Below are 18,871 nucleotides of genomic sequence, written 5' to 3'. Positions count from 1 at the left end.
AGACATGTATTCTCCTTAAAATTAACTATTCATGTTTAGTGCAGAGGGAAATTCATCAGGGACAGAGCATTTCAGGTGAACTCATTCTCCTGTTACCTTGATGTATGGAATTATTCCCTCAGGTACAAATCTAATCAAATGTGGCCACAATTCATCTAATACTTTCTCCCAAATCTGAGCAGCCTTAACAGTACTACCAACTAATGAGTTCTACTAGAGACAACTAAAAGAAAATATTTCTATAAACAACCAATTCTTGAGAGAATTATATTTTATTTTAAGTCTAACACAAGTTTTATTTTAGTCATCAGTACTTTGGAAAGGTGGCAAGTTACCTAAGCATGGTAGGATGCAATGAAAGATTTATCCAAGTGCTATAAAATCTTATAAATAATTAAAATAAATAAAAGGCATTAAAAATATAGTTTGATCTACAAATGCTGTAAAATTTTAAAAATTAAATAAATAGTATGCATTAGAAGTAAAATAGATATTTTGACTTCTTATCTGGGTAAACCTTTGGAGAAGACTCTCCCTTACATGAAACACAGTTTCACCAGTGAAAATTGTCAGTACCTGAAGATCCCATGTATATCCAAAAGGCCTTTCTCACAGAGATGCCCTAAGAGCTATCACATCTCATGTATTTTGAGTACCCACTCGAACATTTGAGGAGGAAACCTTACGAGGGAAGTGAAATAAATAATCCTCAAACTTTTACTTCTAACTGTATCAAAAACAATGCACTCAAAAGAACGTTTTATGAGTTCCAATGTTTCTTCTGAATCACCAAGCTACAAGAGTCAAACAATCCCGTTAAGAAGTGGGCAAAGGATTTGAACAGGCATTTTTCAAGAGAGGAAATCCAGATAGCCAACAGACACTGGAGAAAATGCTCAGGATCCCTAGTCATCAGGGAAATGCAAATCAAAACCATGGTGAGGTTTCACCTCACTCCAGTTAGAATGGCTCTCATATGTAAATCAACAAGCAACAAATGCTGTCTAGGATGTAGGGAAAAAAGTACCCTGGTCCACTGTTGGTAGGAATGTAAACTGGCATAGCCATTGTGGAAGACAGTATGGCGATGCCTCAGAAATCTGATTATAGGCCTACCATATGAGCCAGCGATCCCCTTCCTGGAAATTAACTTAAACCAAAATAAATCAGTATATGAAAGAGTTATCTGGCCGGTGCCGCGGCTCACTAGTCTAATCCTCTGCCTAGTGGCGCCGGCACACCGGGTTCTAGTCCTGGTCGGGGCGCCAGATTCTGTCCCGGTTGCCCCTCTTCCAGGCCAGCTCTCTGCTGTGGCCAGGGAGTGCAGTGGAGGATGGCCCAAGTGCTTGGGCCCTGCACCCCATGGGAGATCAGGATAAGTACCTGGCTCCTGGCTTCACATCAGCGCGGTGCGCCGGCCGCAGTGCGCCGGCCATGGCGGCCATTAGAGGGTGAACCAACAGCAAAGGAAGACCTTTCTCTCTGTCTCTCTCTCTCACTGTCCACTCTGCCTATCAAAAAAAAGAAAAAAAAGAGTTTTCTGTATCCCAGTGTTCATTATAGCTCAAACCACAAGCTAAAATATGAAATCAACCCAGATGTCCATCAGCTGTTGACTGGATAAAAAATTATGGTATATATACAGTATGGAGTACTACCCAGCTGTAAAAAAAAAAAAAAAAAAAAAAAAAATCCTGTCTTTTGCAACAAGATGATCACAACTAGAAACCATTATGCTTGGTGAAATAATCAAGTCCTAAAAAGACAGATATCATATGGTTTCCTTGATCTGAGGTAACTAATAGAGTACCTGAATTGTAATGTATTAGAGTGAAATAGACATTTTGAGATTCAATGATTTGTCTACAGCTCTTGTCTCTTACATCGAGGAAAAGTTTTTTTTTTTTTTTTCTCTTCATGCTATTTGTTGAACTCTTTTATTTAGTGTGGGGTTAACTATTCAATCATTAAGTAAATTGAAAATAGATCTTTGTAAAAATTAAAAGTGGGAATGTGGGAGAGAGGAGGAGGAAGGATTGGGGAGTGACTGGGAGGGAGGATTTGGGGGAAAGTATCACTATGTTCCTAAAACTGTATATATGAACCACATGAAACTTGTAAAACTTAAATAAAATTTGAAAAAAAAAAGAAAAATAAAAGAATCCTCACCATGTCTCACAATGCACATTACTCAGCACCTCTTGGGAGTCTTTGTGAAGTGTTAGTTCATTCAAAATTCAAACACTGTCAGGGATGACCATGATCTAGATAAGATTCATGCCTGCTCCTTTCCCCAGCAGGTTTCCTTACGCATTCTTTTTAATGCTGATAGTTACCAGAGTGCGGTGATGGGTGATGGACCTCACTATGGGCTATGGGGACTAAGAAATCACTGTCCTTGGCACCAGATCAACGTGGGTTCAAGTTCTATCTCATCTGTTTGCCAGCTTGGTAACTCAGAGAACTCTACGAGCCACAGTTGGTTGTCTGACAGGATAAGGAAATCAGATGCTTAAAATGTTTACCATGCTTCCTGGTGCATAGTACACAATGAATGTTTGCCATTCATATTTCTGTTATTATTAAAGTACTAAGATAGTAATAAATCATGGTGCATAAAGGATGGATTTTGAGAATGTATCAGCCTGAGTTAACACAGCCCTGCCAGGCAGGATTCAGAAGCTCAATGAGGCATGGGGCACAGGAGTGTCTGGCAGTAGGCAGCCGCTTCTGGCCAGCATTCCAGATTTTCAGGCCAGAACTCGCTGTTGCAGAGGAGAGAGGGTCAAGGATTCCAATGCAGGAGGGAGAGAGGTGCTTTCCAGAGAAACTGGAGCATGGCAGTGGAAGCGCAAGGGCAATCTGGCAACTGGACAGGGTGCAGACCTTAAGTGGCAGACACCCAGTTATCGAAGACTGGCAGGGCTGACGTGACAGTGACTCCTCCAGTGTCCTGAAATCCCTGGTACTGGTCAGCCAAAGTTCCTGAGATTCATTTTTCATATTTATTTTGTTTTTCTGAGAAAATGGACTTTTAATATGCATTAAAATCTTAATGATTCTACTAGATAAAGAGGTCAACAAATAAAGAGTGAAAAAAAGCAGAGTTCAGCAAGAAAATAGGCAAGGACTATAAATAAGCAAATGAAAATATGTTCACCTTCCCTCACATAAATTTTAAACTAGTCAAAAAATCTTTAATACTACATAATATATAATTCCTGTAAATCTGACATAATTAAAGCAAAGATTGACAAAGCACTGCGTTTGCAAACTGATGTACATGGACTTTTTATTTATTTATTATTTGCACAAAATAACATATCATCAACTACACCAATGTCTTGAAGTGTTTCCCCTGCATTTTCTTCTAGCAGTTTCACAGTCTCAGGCCTTAGATCCATGTTGAGTTGATTTTTTGTATATGATGAGGGATAGGGATCTAATTTCATTCTTTTACATTAATATACATGAAGTTTTGGTACAGACCAATATCTTTGATGAATATAGATGCAAAATTCTCAATAAAATTCAATACTACAGCAAACAGATCATGCATTATGATCCAATGGGATTTATCCCATAGAACCAAGGATGTTTCAACATTCACAAATCAATACATGTCATAAATCACATCAACATAATGCCAAACAAAACCATATGATCGTTTCATTAGTTGCAGAAAAAGATTTAATAAGATTCAAAATCTTTCCATGATATAAACCCTACAAAAATTAGGTGTAGAAGGAACGTTACTCAAAAATATAGAAGCTGTAAGTGTCAAATCACTAGCAAATATATTGATGGGGACCAGCTGAAAGTATTTCCACCCAGATCTGGAAAAGGTCAAGTACATTCACTTTCACCACTCTTATTCAATATAGAACTGGAAGTATTAGCAAGAGAAATTAGGGAGGAGAAAGAAATAAAGGACAACAGAATTGAAAAGGGAGAAGTCAGAATATTCATGTTTGCAGATGACATGATATTGTACATGGAAAAACCTAAGCACTCCACCAAGAAGCTGTCAGAACTGATAAACCAATTCGGTAAAATTGCATGTTACAAAATAAACATACAAAAAGTAGCTTTCTTATCCACCAATAATGAACTCACTACAAGAGAAATCAAGAAATTCTATTCACAATAGCCACAAAGTATTAAATATTTAGGAATAAATTTAAACAAAATAGTGAAATATACCTAAAATAAAAATTATAAACTGTTGAAGAAAGGAGTCATTAAGGACACACAAAAATTGAAAGATATTCCTTGCTCATGCATTAGAGTTAAAATTGTCAAATGTCTATATTACCTAAGGCACTCTACATATTCAATGCAATCCTTATCAAAATGCCAATGGCATTATTTACATAATTATAAAAAATTCCTAAAATTCATATGGAATCACAAAAGACCATAGCCAAAGCAATCCCAAGTAATAGGGGAATTAAACCAACCTGGAGGCATCAGGATATCTGATTTCAAAATATACTACAAAGCTATATAGTAATTAAAACAACATGATACTGGCATAAAAAAACACATAGATCAGTGGAACAGAGAGAGCCCAGATAGTAACCCACATATATACAGCCAACTGGTATTTACAAAAGAGCCCAGAATATACACTGGAGAACGGATGGTCCAGAACATACACTGGAGAATGGATGGTCCCCATATTTTAGATGAAGTCATGTCTGGATGTGTCACAGTGGGCAGCATGGGTCTGGGAGAACACTGTGTACAATTTTTGAGGAAAGAATGACTATGAGGGGTAAATTCTGACAGTAATCTTGCTCTATTGCTTTATAGCTCCCAGAGTCTAGAATAATGTTACTGGGTAGGTGCTCAATATTTTAAAAAATTAAATCTGTGTATCAAATACTTGCTGCCACCATCTGCACAGGCTGATTATGTTGGCATATGTGACCTCAGCCTTGCATTCATTTTCCATAAGGAATCCAAGTGTACCAGAAAGTTAGTGACTCCTTTAGTTTTCAGAAAAGACAAAAGTGTTCGGTCAAGTAAGATTGGGCACTATTCAGATGATACAACAGTTTCTTAGGATGAGTGGCCCACTGTCTCAAGCATTTTTGTTTTTACTCCTATTCACATTCGTGGTGATAAAATGATTATAACGTAAAATTTAGTACTCAGACATTTACCACACCGATAGTGTTCTACAGCCATCACCAATAACTAATTCCAGAACATTTTATCAGCACACAAAGAAACCCTTTATTCACTAAACAGTCACATCGCATTTTCACCTCTCCTTCACTCTTGGCAACAATAATCTATTTTCTGTTTCTATATGTTAACTATTCTCGGCATTTCATAATGGAATTATGTATTATATGGCCTTTTATGAATGCCCTCTTTTTCTTAGCACATCATTTTCAAGGTTCACCCAATATATACATATATAAGGTTCCAATTTCCCCGCATCATTGTTGTTTTCTTTTCTGTTTGTTTATTTTTTAAGTAAAGTCATTCTAATGAGTACAATGTGGTATCTTATTTTGATTTTTTTACATTACTCAAATGGTGAATGATAGAGAGCTTGTTGATTACTTGTTTATTGTACTTTGAGAAATACTCGTCAAAGTTCCTGGACTATTTTAAAATTAAGTTGTTTAATGGCTAGGATAGGAGTTTGGGTGGTCCTCAAAAGCTCATGTATTCAGTGTTTGATCCCTAGGATCTTACATTAATGGATAAAGGGTCTAAGTTAATCCAACTATGGTATTTGAAGGTGGGGCTTTGGGAGTGATTAGATTGGGTTAGGTTCTTAGGGCAGAGCCTCTGTGAACTATATATAATTCTACAGATAGATAGTTCTCTAAGGAGAGAGACATAGACTTGGAATGTGAGTGTGCTCCCTGTCTCTCTCTGCTTCCTGGCTTGCCATATGATCGGAGCTCTGCTATAATTTGGCTTCACCAGATGTCTGAACCATTTGGGCTGTGCAGTCTTGGACTGTGAACCTCCAACAGTATAGGACAAAATAAAACATCTTGCTTCCTGATGGCTCCTCTGAAGTATTTCAGTTATAGGGATCAAAACCTGACCAGTGTAGGTTGTTGGTCTCTATTGTTGAGTTGGAAGTGCTTTTGCTAAAATCTGACACACTGAAATTCTTATCAGTGATATGATTTGCAAATACATTTTCCCATTCTGTTGTTTGTCTATTAGCTTTTTTGATAGTGTCCTTAGATCCTGTTTTTAGAGTCTGTTATGGATACTTTATTCTTTCCAAAAGGACATATCGCAGCAAGATTGCAAGGGTTATATTTGATGTACCAATATAAGGGTGGCTAATAGTCCTGGGACAAGTTACCAATTTTCTTTTAAAATCCACGAACAACTCTTGCATCCACTTTTTTGCTAGGAATAATTGCATTATAGTGGCAGAACTTAACATTTGGTGTAATGTTTTAAAAGAAAATAATCATTACACGATATATGGGGCTTTTAATGTTAGAATTATGAACAACAATTTATTTTCCTAACTTCAGATATTAAATTTCTCTTGTGGAGATATACAAAAGCCTTACTTTATACCTGATAAAAACATTATATTCCATAAAAGAAGTTTCATAGGAGTAACAACATATTTCCCTCAGATTGCTGTGGTATGACTATCAGATTGAATGTGGATGTGACATCAACTATAAATAATTGACCCTTAAGGAAGTACTGAGTTTATATTTGCATTCACTGTCCCATTAGTGTCTTATAAAATATTAGATATTTGTTATTTAAGTGCTATCATCAACCTGGTTTTGAAAGTAAGACAATATTAAAATAAAGCCATGTCAGAATTGTTAATATACAAACTACTCCACACTTTAAATCCGTTCCTGTTTTTAGTACTCTAGGTAGCCAGTATTTCACACTTGGCATAATTCTACCAAGTGATTGAAGATTTCTGGGCAACTACTCTTAACAGGAGTGCTCTTCTGTCTGGACTGATCTGCCCATCTTCTGATAGGGTGCAGGCTTGAGACCTTTCCTCTCTTTTTGACCATGTGCAGAAAATTGGGTACACCAGATGGATTTGGTCAAAACACACTCAGTTATACCGTATCAAGACGGGAGCACGTTTTGTGACATCTGACAAGCTTGGTTATCGATTACACTGGATGTTTGTATTTCAGTATTATTTACATGCAGGATGCTAACAGTGAGATGATCACTCGCTTTCATATAATGGCCCTTGATGTAAAGCTGGTTCCTTTCATCCTAGAGTTCTGTGTCTGGCTGGAAAAGGTGTTCCTTGGTTGGGAGGTGACGGGTGGTGCTGGAGTCACTGTAAAGCTCCCAGCAAAAATTTGACAATGCCTCTATGATCTCCATTTTATTCTGGAGACTTCATTTAGTGCACATATGCATCTTAGAAAAAGTGAGGAACAGAGATGGAGTCATCCAGGAGGGGTCTCTGGAGAATGTATCTAATGCTATATATCCCTGTGACATACATGGGATACAGACAAGCTTTTTGACACAGCTATATTAGCAGAAATACTGCCAGCAGGAACAGGAGAGGACAGACACAGGAAGAAATGCAGGGTGCTGTTGGACTTTTGTGTTCTTACAGGCAGGGAATGAACTGATGGTGGTCATTGATTGCAAACATATGCTTTCCTCCAAGGAAAAGGAAGAATGACCCCAACAGAAGAGCTGCCCATTCAGAGGCAAAAGTCAAGTGCACACAGAATCCATAGAGTCTCCTATTGTCAGAACCTCTATTGTTTTAAGTTTCCATGTTTATAGTAATTGGTTACAGCAGCCCAAAGAAAATAGTGCATCCACATTTCCTGAAGTTTTCAGTTATAATTGGCATTCTATTTCAGGAAATAATTTAATCTGTCTTCACCAACAGAATATGTAACTGGCTGTCTCTCTGTATTTCTCCTGCCCCTCCCTCTCTCCCTTTCTCATGTAGAAGGTAGATAGGAGAAAAGAGAGTAAGAGATATTATGACACAGAAGAAATCATCTTAGGACTAGACCCATATCAGATTTAAATTGTACTCCTACACTAACTAATTTTGTAATCTCAAGAGAATGATTTAAACTGTGAAACATACTTTTTAAGAACTGTTAACACGGGGGTGTACGTGTTATTGTGCAGCAGGTTTTCCATCCAGCTTCCTGGGAATGCATTCAGAGAGGCATGGATGCCACTTTTGTGGGAACCTTATTTATAATTCTGGGCTCCTGTCTTCAGTCTGGTCCAGCTCTGGCTGTTGTGGCTTTTGGGAGTGAACTGGTAGATGGAAGATCGATCTGTCCCTCTCTCGGGCTCTATTTTTAAAAGTAAAAGAAAATAGAAGTTCTTCCTCAGCCATGGCATTGTCTGTGTATACAAAGGCTGTTGATTTTTGTGCATTGATTTTATACCCTGCTACTTTGCCAAACTCTTCTATGAGTTCCAATAGTCTCTTAGTAGAGTTCTTTGGGTCCGCTAAATAAAGAATCATATCATCTGCAAAGAGGGATAGTTTGAGTTCTTCCTTCCCAATTTGTATCCCTTTAATTCCTTTTTCTTGCCTAATAGCTCTGGCTAGAACTTCCAGAACTATATTGAATAGCAGTGGTGAGAGTGGGCATCCCTGTCTGGTACCAGATCTCAGTGGAAATGCTTCCAACTTTTCCTCATTCAATAGGATGCTGGCTGTGGGTTTTTCATAGATTGCTTTGATTGTATTGAGGAATGTTCCTTCCAAAACCAGTTTGCTTAGAGTTTTCATCATGAACAGGTGTTGTATTTTATCAAATGCTTTCTCGGCGTCTATTGAGATAATCATATGGTTTTTCTTCTGCAGTCTGTTAATGTGGTGTATCACATTGATTGTTTTGCGCACATTAAACCATCCCTGCATACCAGGGATAAATCCCACTTGGTCTGGGTGGATGGTCTTTCTGATGTGTTGTTGCATTCTATTGGCGAGAATTTTATTGAGGATTTTTGCATCTATGTTCATCAGGGATATTGGTCTGTAATTCTCTTTCAGTGCTGCATCTTTTTCCGGCTTAGGAATTAAGGTGATGCTGGCTTCATAGAAAGAATTTGGGAGGACTCCCTCTTTTTCGATTGTTCTGAATAGTTTGAGAAGAATTGGAGTCAGTTCTTCTTTAAATGTCTGGTAGAATTCAGCAGTGAATCCATCTGGTCCTGGGCTTTTCTTTGTTGGGAGGGCCTTTGTTACTGTTTCAATTTCTGTCTCAGTTATGGGTCTGTTTAGGTTTTCGATGTCTTCCTGGTTCAATTTAGGTAGGTTGCATGTGCCCAGGAATCTATCCATTTCTGATAGGTTTCCCTGTTTGCTGGCATACAAGTCCTTGTAGTAATTTCTGATGATTCTTTTTATTTCTGTGGTGTCTGTTGTTAAGTTTCCTTTTTCATCTCTGATTTTATTGATTTGGGTCTTTTCTCTTCTTTTTTTAGTTAGTTGGGCCAATGGGGTGTCAATTTTGTTTATTTTTTCAAAAAACCAGCTCCTCGTTTGGCTGATTTTTTGTAATGTTTTTTTGGATTCAATCCTGTTGATTTCTTCTCTGATTTTAATTATTTCTTTTCTCCTACTAGATTTGGGTCTGGTTTGCTGTAGGTTTTCTAGATCCTTGAGGTGAATTGAAAGCTCATCTATTTGGTGCCTTTCCAATTTCTTGATGTAGGCACCTATTGATATAAACTTTCCTCTTAACACTGCTTTTACTGCGTCCATGAGTTTTGCAATCAGGGAAATGCAAATCAAAACCACAATGAAGTTTCACCTCACCCTGGTTAGAATGGCTCACATACAGAAATCTACCAACAACAGATGCTGGCGAGGATGCAGGGAAAAAGGGACACTAACCCACTGTTGGTGGGAATGCAAACTGGTCAAGCCACTATGGAAGTCAGTCTGGAGATTCCTCAGAAACCTGAAGATAACCCTACCGTTCGACCCAGCCATCCCACTCCTTGGAATTTACCCAAAGGAATTTAAATTGGCAAACAAAAAAGCAGTCTGCACGCTAATGTTTATTGCAGCACAATTCACAATAGCCAAGACCTGGAACCAACCTAAATGCCCATCAATGGTAGACTGGATAAAGAAATTATGGGATATGTACTCTTTAGAATACTATACCGCAGTAAGAAACAACGAAATCCAGTCATTTGCAACAAAATGGAGGAATCTGGAACACATCATGCTGAGTGAAATAAGCCAGTCCCAAAGGGACAAATACCATATGTTCTCCCTGATCGGTGACAACTGACTGAACACCAAAAAGGAAACCTGTTGAAGTGAAATCGACACTATGAGAAACGGTGACTTGATCAGCATATCCCTGACTGTTAATGAACAACTTAATACATTATCCCTCTTAGTAGTTTTTTTTGTCTACTCTACTTAATATGACTGGGTTAATTCTGTAATTAATACACAGTTATTCTTAAGTGCTATAATTTAACTGAAATGTGATCCCTGTTAAACATAAGAGTGGGAATAAGAGAGGGAAGAGATGTACAATTTGGGACATGCTCAAGCTGACTTGCCCCAAATGGTAGAGTTAGAAATATACCAGGGGACTCCAATTTAATCCCATCAAGGTGGCATGTACCAATGCCATCTCACTATTCCAAGTGATCAATTTCAGTTCACAATTGATCATAATGAAAGGACTAAGAGTCAAAAGGAGCACATAAACAAGTCTAGTACCTGCTAATACTAACCGATAGAATAAATAAAGGGGAGAGTGATCCAACATGGGAAGCGAGATACTCAGCAGACTCATAGAATGGCGGATGTCCTAAACAGCACTCTGGCCTCAGAATCAGCCCTAAAGGCATTCCGATCTGGCTGAAAAGCCCATGAGAGTATTTCAGGCATGGAAAGCCAAGACACTCTGCCAAAAACAAAACAAAACAAAAGAAACAAACAAACAAACAAAAACCTAAATGAAAGATCTCTGTGAGTGAGATCCCAGTGGAAAGAACAGGTCTTCAAAGAAGGAGGTACCTTTCTCTGAAGGGAGGAGAGAACCTCCACTTTGACTATGACCTTGTCTAAACAAGATAAGAGTCGGAGAACTCAGAGGGCTTCCATAGCCTTGGAAACTCATGACTGGAGCATAGGGAGACTACTGATGCCATAGACAGGAGTGTCAATTTGTAAAGTCAACAACAGGAGTCACTGTGCACTTACTCCTCATGTAGGATCTCTGTCCTTAATGTGCTGTACATTGAGGCTTAATGCTATAACGAGTACTCAAACAGTATATTTCACTTTGTGTTTTTATGGGGGTGCAAACTGTTGAAATCTTTACTTAATGTATACTAAACTGATCTTCTGTAAAAAAAAAAAAGAAGAAATGATCAATTCCCAACTTGACTCTCACTGGGATTAAACATGACAATAGTGCTGATCTGATTTCATCATCATTTAAAAAAATCATCTATTATTTTTCACTTTATGTTTCTGTGTGGGAGCAAACTGTTGAAATCTTTACTTAATGTATGCTAAACTGATCTTCTGTATATAAAGAGAATTGAAAATGAATCTTGATGTGAATGGAAGGGGAGAGGGAGTGGGAAAGGGGAGGGTTGCAGGTGGGAGGGACGTTATGGGGGGGAAGCCATTGTAATCCATAAGTCGTACTTTGGAAATTTATATTCATTAAATAAAAGTTAAAAAAAAGTAAAAGAAAATAAATAAATAAACATTAAAAACCTGTTACAGATATATAATAATAATAAACTGGAAAAGAGATTTAAGGCAGCGAGTAAGTTATAGAGGTGGGCTTTGTACACAGTGATTAAGATACCCTTGGGATGCACACATCTCATGTCCAAGTGCCTGAGTTCTAGTCCTGGCTCCACTCCTGTTCCTATCTACCCTCAGAGGCAGTGGGTTATGGCTCAAGTTATTAGATCCCTTCCCACCTCTGTGGGAGATCTGGCTTGAGTTCCTGGATCCTGTTTTTTTAAAATATTTTTTTTAATTTTTATTTAATAAATATAAATTTCAAAAGTACAACTTTTGGATTATAGCAGCATTTCCCCCCAATAACCACCCTCCCACCAGCAAACATCCCATATCCCATTCACTCTCCCATCCCATTCTTCATCAAGAGTCATTTTCAATTATCTTTATACACAGAAGAAGTTCAATTTAGTATAAACTAAGTAAAGCTTTCAACAGACTGCACCCACACAGGAACACAAAGAATAAAATACTGTTTGAGTACTAGTTATACTGTTAAGTCACATAGTATAACACAGTAAGGACAGAGATCCTACATGGGGAGTAAGTGTACAGTGACTCCTGTTGTTGATTTAACAATTGACACTCTTATTTATGACATCAGTAATCACCCAAGGCTCTTGTCATGAGCTGCCAAGGCTATGGAAGCCTCTTGAGTTCACCAACTCTGATCTTATTTGGACATGGCCGTAGTCAAAGTGGAAGTTGTCTCCTCCCTTCAGAGAAAGGTACCTCTTTCTTTGATGGCCCGTTCTTTCTGCTGGGATCTCACTCACAGAGATCTTTCATTTAGGTCATTTTTTTTTTTTTTTTTGCCACAGTGTCTTAGCTTTCCATGCCTGAAATACTCTCATGGGCTTTTTAGCTGAATTAGAATGCCTTAAGGGCTGATTCTGAGACCAGAGAGCTGTTTAGGACATCTGCCATTTTATGAGTCTGCTGTATATCCTGCTTTCCATGTTGAATCATTATCTCCTTTTTAATTCTATCAGTTAGTATTAACAGACACTAGTCTTATTTATGTGATCTCTTTGAAACTTAATCTTATCAATATGATCAATTATGAGCTGAAACGGATCACTTTGACTAGTGAGATGGCATTGGTACTTGCCACCTTGATGGGATTGAATTGGAATCCCCTGGCATGTTTCTAACTCTACCACTGGGGTGAGTCCGAGTGAACATGTGCTGAATTGTATATCTCCTAGATCCTGGTTTTGGATTGGCCCGTATCCAGCTATTGTGGGTATTTGGTATGTACACCAACAGATGAGAAATCAATCTCTCTTTCTCTCAAAATAAATAAATAAAAATTTAACAAAGAAGGTATGTTGTATTTCAGTTGGAGGCACAGTGTAGTAAAATAGTATAATTTTTTTTCTTTTCTTTATCCCAGTAGGAACATTATGAATGAGTAACAGGAGGAGGTAACTCTATGTTCACAAGTTTAATGAGTGCAAATTTATAACACGAAGACAGTGTAGAGAGATTTGTCATAAAGATGAAAGTTTTGTACTCAATGTAAAGCTTGTTCTAACACAGATGCATGTATATGTGGCCACAGGGAATTTGTTTAATGATTATTTATATGAATTATTTCTTGTTAAACTTCCATGCAAACCTAAATGTTCCACAGTCAGTTGTAAAGAAATAACTCTGTCAATGGTAAGAGAAAGGCTAACTCTACTACAGTCTTTTAGTTTTCTGTTATATTGAGTCCTGCCAGCTAAAACTGATTCTGATTTTTGAGACATACCAACAAGTATTCCTCAAGTGATCCTAAACAGTGGAGAGACATATGAATTTATACTCTTTGCTCATATTTGAAGTTTCATTTGTGAAGACAATGATATCTGCAGAGATTTGCCTTTCACTCAAATTTGGTCCTCGTTTAACTTCATATGGTTTGTGGTTAGACTGGCTTGAAAGAATAGTCATCCGTTTGGATTCATAGAGTTTGCAACGTTGGTGGGTGCGTATGTTTTTGTATACATACCAAAATTCTGAAGTTGGAAAACTGATTTCTCAAAAATAACAATTGAGATAAAACCTTGCATAAATTTGATATAATTATACAGCAAAATAACTGGGAGGGTAAGGAAGATGCATCTTCCACACTATATAAATTCTTTTTTCTTTTTTTAACTTTAATTTAGTAAATGTAAATTTCCAAAGTACAGCTTATGGATTACAATGGCTTTTTCCCCGCCATAACTTCCCTCCCATCCGCAACCCTCCCATCTCCAGCTCCCTCTCCCATTCCATTAACATCAAGATTCTTTTTCAATTATCTTTATATACAGAAGATCAATTTAGTATATATTAAGTAAAGATTTCATCAGTTTGAACCCACACAGAAACACAAAGTGTAAAATACTGTTTGAGTACTAGTTATAGCATTAATTCACATTGAACACTTTAAGGACAGAGATCCTACATGAGGAGTAAGTGCTTCTTCGCCTTTTGGCTAAGATCAACTATTCTTTTAAATATTCTTTTAAATATTTGTGTTTTCTACTTTTAACTTTTCCTAAAAAGTTAGCTTTATATTCCTTCCTCTTCCCCAAGTATCTTAATCTCTAAATCCTAGGTGTACACTGGTGATAATGAATGGAGTTGGGATATGGTTGATTGTGTGGGAATTTTCAAGCATACTCAGGAATAAGCGGACTTAAATTATGTGTTTTCACACGTCCATCACCAGCTTCAATAAGGGACTTACAATCTTGTTTGATGAGTTCCTTATTTTGTCTGTACTCCTCTCAATCTTGGGTTATGGTGAAATATAGTGAAACCAGCTGATAATTTCATCTGTAAATATTTTACATAAGTATTTCATGTACAGATAGTTTTAAAACATCCACGACATGTTTATCATACACAAAGTAGTAATAATATCTTATTGCCGGCACCACGGCTCAATAGGCTAATTCTCCGCCTGCGGTGCCGGCACCCTGGGTTCTAGTCCCAGTCGGGGCACTGGATTCTGCCCTGGTTGCTCCTCTTCCAGTCCAGCTCTCTGCTGTGGCCCGGGAGTGCAGTGGAGGATGGCCCAAGTGCTTGGGCCCTGCACCCCATGGGAGACCAGGAAAAGCACCTGGCTCCTGGCTTCACATCAGTGCGGTGCGCCGGCTGCAGCGGTCATTGGGGGGTGAACCAATGGAAAAGGAAGGCCTTTCTCTCTGTCTCTCTCACTGTTCATTCTGCCTGTCAAAAAAATAATAATATCTTATCTAATAAATGCTCACATTTCCCCAAATTTTTGCAACATTTTTATGATTTATTTTTAATGTTGACCCAAATAATAATTTTAGTTTATAATTGGTTGAAACTTTATTTCCTCTGGGATCCTCTTCTTTCTCTTTTTATTCTTTATTTGTTCATGAAATACCCTAAAGGTCTGTGTGGCCTGATAGACTTGCCCAAGCCACGTGTAGCTACTCAATTTCAGAATTAAAATTTAAAGGTGATTTTTTTTTTTAAATATAACTAAAGAACATTTATTTTCCACTAAGAGTTTGCCTTGAGGATGTAACTAAACTGAGCCACCCCCCACCCCATCTCCAAGGGTTAGTACAGTGACTGTTATAAAGCAGATCTCAACAGTCTGAAGCTCTGGAACCAACATTAACTGACAAAAAAATTCCATCTAAATCCTCATAAAAATGTTTAAGTAAAAAAAAAAAAGGGAAGAAAAAGAAAAGAAAAAAGGGGCAATGGGGGTTTCAGATTGAACAACATTCTCACACTTCATCTGATACATTCAATCTGGCTAGAGTGTACCAAGTGGAAACAGGATCACTATAATACAAAACTCCCACTACAGCACGCTGTACACACCTGTGTTCCAAGCCCACCCCCATCCCCCTACTGCTTCCACTCCATTATTTTCCCGCCTGTTGGGCCTGCCGGCGGAGGAGCACGTAGATCTTCTCTTTGATCCAGTCTTTGTTATAAGGCTGGTATGTCTGGGTATCAGCCCGGTAAACAAGGCAGCTGAGGTCTGCCAGATCATCAATAAAATCAAACAACTGACTGATATCGTATGTGATAGACGGACTGTTGGGATTCATTCTTTTCAGATGTTCCTCATACATTTTACAAACACCTTCCATGCATTCATTCACAGATTCATAGTCAGCGTAAGTTCTGCCTTCTGGCCTCTTGGTAGGCTGTACCAGCAAAATGGTAGGAGACATCGCGCCAAACTCTTCTCTTTGCAGCCGCTGCCGACACCGCCGCCGCACACGAGCTTAGCCGCAACCTAAAGGTGATTTTTAAAAAGATTTATTTTATTTACTTGAAAGACAGAGTGACAGAAGACATAGAGACAAAAAAGAGGTCTGCCATCCACTGGTTTGTTCCTCAAATGACTGCAATGGCTAGAGCTGAACTGATCGAAAGCCAGGAGCCAGGAGCTTCTTCCAGATCTCCCACGCACATGCTGGGGCCCAAGTACTTGGACCATCTTCTACTGCTTTACCAGGCCACATCAGAGAGCTGGATCAGAAGTGGAGCAGCCGGGACTCGAACTGGTGCCCATATAGGGTGCCGGCTCTGCAGGCAGAGCCTTAACTCACTACTCCACAACACTGGTCTCCTGCCATTCTTCTTAAAAAAGAGACTTTCCATTTTGTCCTCTCTCCATGGGAAACGTGCCACCCATATGGGATGCTGGCACTTTAACCTGTTGTGCCACAGCACTGGCAAATTTCATACCCCTCTGATCATCTGTTTTTTAAGATCATATGATTGTATCTCTTTGAGTAAATTGGTATATTTCTGTAGCTTTTATCTTTGCTCCCTGCCCCCATGCCGTTCTTACCTATAGAATCATGGAAGATCTATGAGAAGTGGTATAGATAAATGTTAAATTTTAACTTGGCCTCCAGTATTCCAAACCCATGATTCTTTCTGGAGAAAAAAATAATCAAGTGTGTACCATTTTTGTAGACTGTAGTCTGCATTTTATATTAGTTGACACAAGACAATAGAGATCCTACATTTTCAGTTAACAGGTACTTTAATCATTTTTATTATTTTATGTAATAAAATGTCTCTGTTTTATACATAATAAAATTAGGATGCCAGAAAAACACATAGATCTATTATTGATCTTTTCAAACTTCGTAAACATTAATGAAATAATTACTGTTTAAAGACACAGAGCCAAAAGACAGGAGAAAAAACAGTTGCAACAGCATTTGAAGATGAGAAGGCAGATGGGCAAAAATTACCCATTTAGATGATGCTAGCCTGGAAAAGGCAAACACACACACACACACACACACACACAATATTAAGCTGTCAACATCCTCAAACCTCAGGAACTAGTAGAGCATATGGAGCTGGGAGTGAAGCAGTTAGCTATTGAAGATGTGATGATAGGAAGAGATTCCTAAATGACTTCTGCACTGCATTTGCCTGCCTTTCGATGACTCTGAGAGTGTACTGATCATTGGCAATGAGCAAAGGTTAGGCTGCGTGGGGCCTGGGCCATTGGGAGCGGGTGTGTTGCGTGTTATATAGAGAAGAGTGAGCAGACTCTGTATTTGTAAGTATAGGTATTTTGTCCCTCTACTCCACTTGGCTTCTAGGACTTGAGCCACCAGACTTGTATTTCACGATAGGATACTGGAGGATGTTTGGGGAATTAGCTTTCACATAAGAGAGGGACACAGTGATACCAACATCCAGGTTTTCCTAATAATCTGCCCGCTCTCCCTTGGTAGAGTCCAGGTGTGCCCGGGCCTGCTAAGATGCTCGGAGTTTCCAATCTCCCGTTAGGCCCTGGCCTGTCTTACTCAATCATTGGCAGGAAAATAGATTACCAGATATCTTGGGGAAAATTGAATAAAGGACATAAAAATAAATAGGAAAAACAGCAGCTTAAAAAAAGCTCAAATATTATCCTGAAATAAAACTTTATATTAATATTCCCAGAGTGATTATAGCTATTGGGTTTATAAAATCAAAACAAGATGATGTGAAAAGAAATGTTTGGAGAGCATCATAAAATTAAAAAAAAAAACAGCCGGCGCCTTGGCTCAATAGGCTAATCCTCCACCTTGCGGCGCCGGCACATCGGGTTCTAGTCCCGGTTGGGGCGCCGGATTCTGTCCCGGTTGCCCCTCTTCCAGGCCAGCTCTCTGCTATGGCCAGGGAGTGCAGTGGAGGATGGCCCAGGTGCTTGGGCCCTGCACCCCATGGGAGACCAGGAAAAGCACCTGGATCCTGGCTCCTGCCATCGGATCAGCACGGTGCGCCGGCTGCAGCGGCGGCCATTGGAGGGTGAACCAACGGCAAAGGAAGACCTTTCTCTCTGTCTCTCTCTCACTGTCCACTCTGCCTGTCAAAAAATAAAAAAAAAAAATTAAAAAAAACATGATCAAAAGGGGAAAAATTCTGTATCCTATGAAGATGTGCTGATGTGAAGTTCAGGAAATCTCTCAGAGTTAAAACAAAAAGACAAAAAAAGAGAGAGAAGTGAAAATATAACAAAATATCTGAAGGCAAGCCATTTCCAAGTGACATTTCTTTGTTTGATTCAGCTCTATTTAAGTTGTATTTCAGACATACTAGAAAGGAGGAATTTGGTTCCCCATTTCCATTTCTTTGTCTAATAAAGGATGTGTTTCGCCATCCAATTTGACCCACAAAAGTGAGGAGGAAGATGGGGTGGGGGCAGGAACAGGATGTCCTATGCCATGGAAAGACAGAGGACCTCATGGATGATGGTGAACAAGACAGCTCAGGTTCAATGTTGTGCTTAAGTATAGGTGTTCACCCATGGAGAAGGCTGCACCTTGGAAAATAAGAGTTTCCTATTCATAGCCATTGACTCACAGTGCCCTAAGGGGAGCAGTGGATGTCAGTGAGGCACCCAATTTTACTGGTCTGAGCTAGAATATTAATAGCATTGTGACTTAGACTGGATGAGAAGACAGTGAAGAATTATGTCAAATTCACAAATAGTAATAGTGAACCCTGGTGTCTCTTCAAATTAATATTGTGATAAGAACTTCTGCTCCTTAGGTATTACAATGCAGAAGAAAATATAAGCCTAGTCAAACACAATTTTTTAAAATGTTTTATTTATTCATTTATTTG

The 18,871-nt window shown here is 38.6% G+C and overlaps 1 pseudogene; it reads right to left on the bottom strand.

Annotated features, from left to right (window-relative positions):
* Window positions 1-15,231: 15,231 nt before the first annotated feature.
* LOC100347228 (enhancer of rudimentary homolog pseudogene) lies at window positions 15,232-16,020 on the bottom strand (annotated as a pseudogene).
* Between the last annotated feature and the right edge of the window lie 2,851 nt (window positions 16,021-18,871).

This window comes from Oryctolagus cuniculus, chromosome 3 (assembly GCF_964237555.1).
Source record: "Oryctolagus cuniculus chromosome 3, mOryCun1.1, whole genome shotgun sequence".
Classification (NCBI taxonomy): domain Eukaryota; kingdom Metazoa; phylum Chordata; class Mammalia; order Lagomorpha; family Leporidae; genus Oryctolagus; species Oryctolagus cuniculus.
Note: the sequence above shows the minus strand (reverse complement) of the source record. Positions and strands in the feature narration are given on the sequence as shown.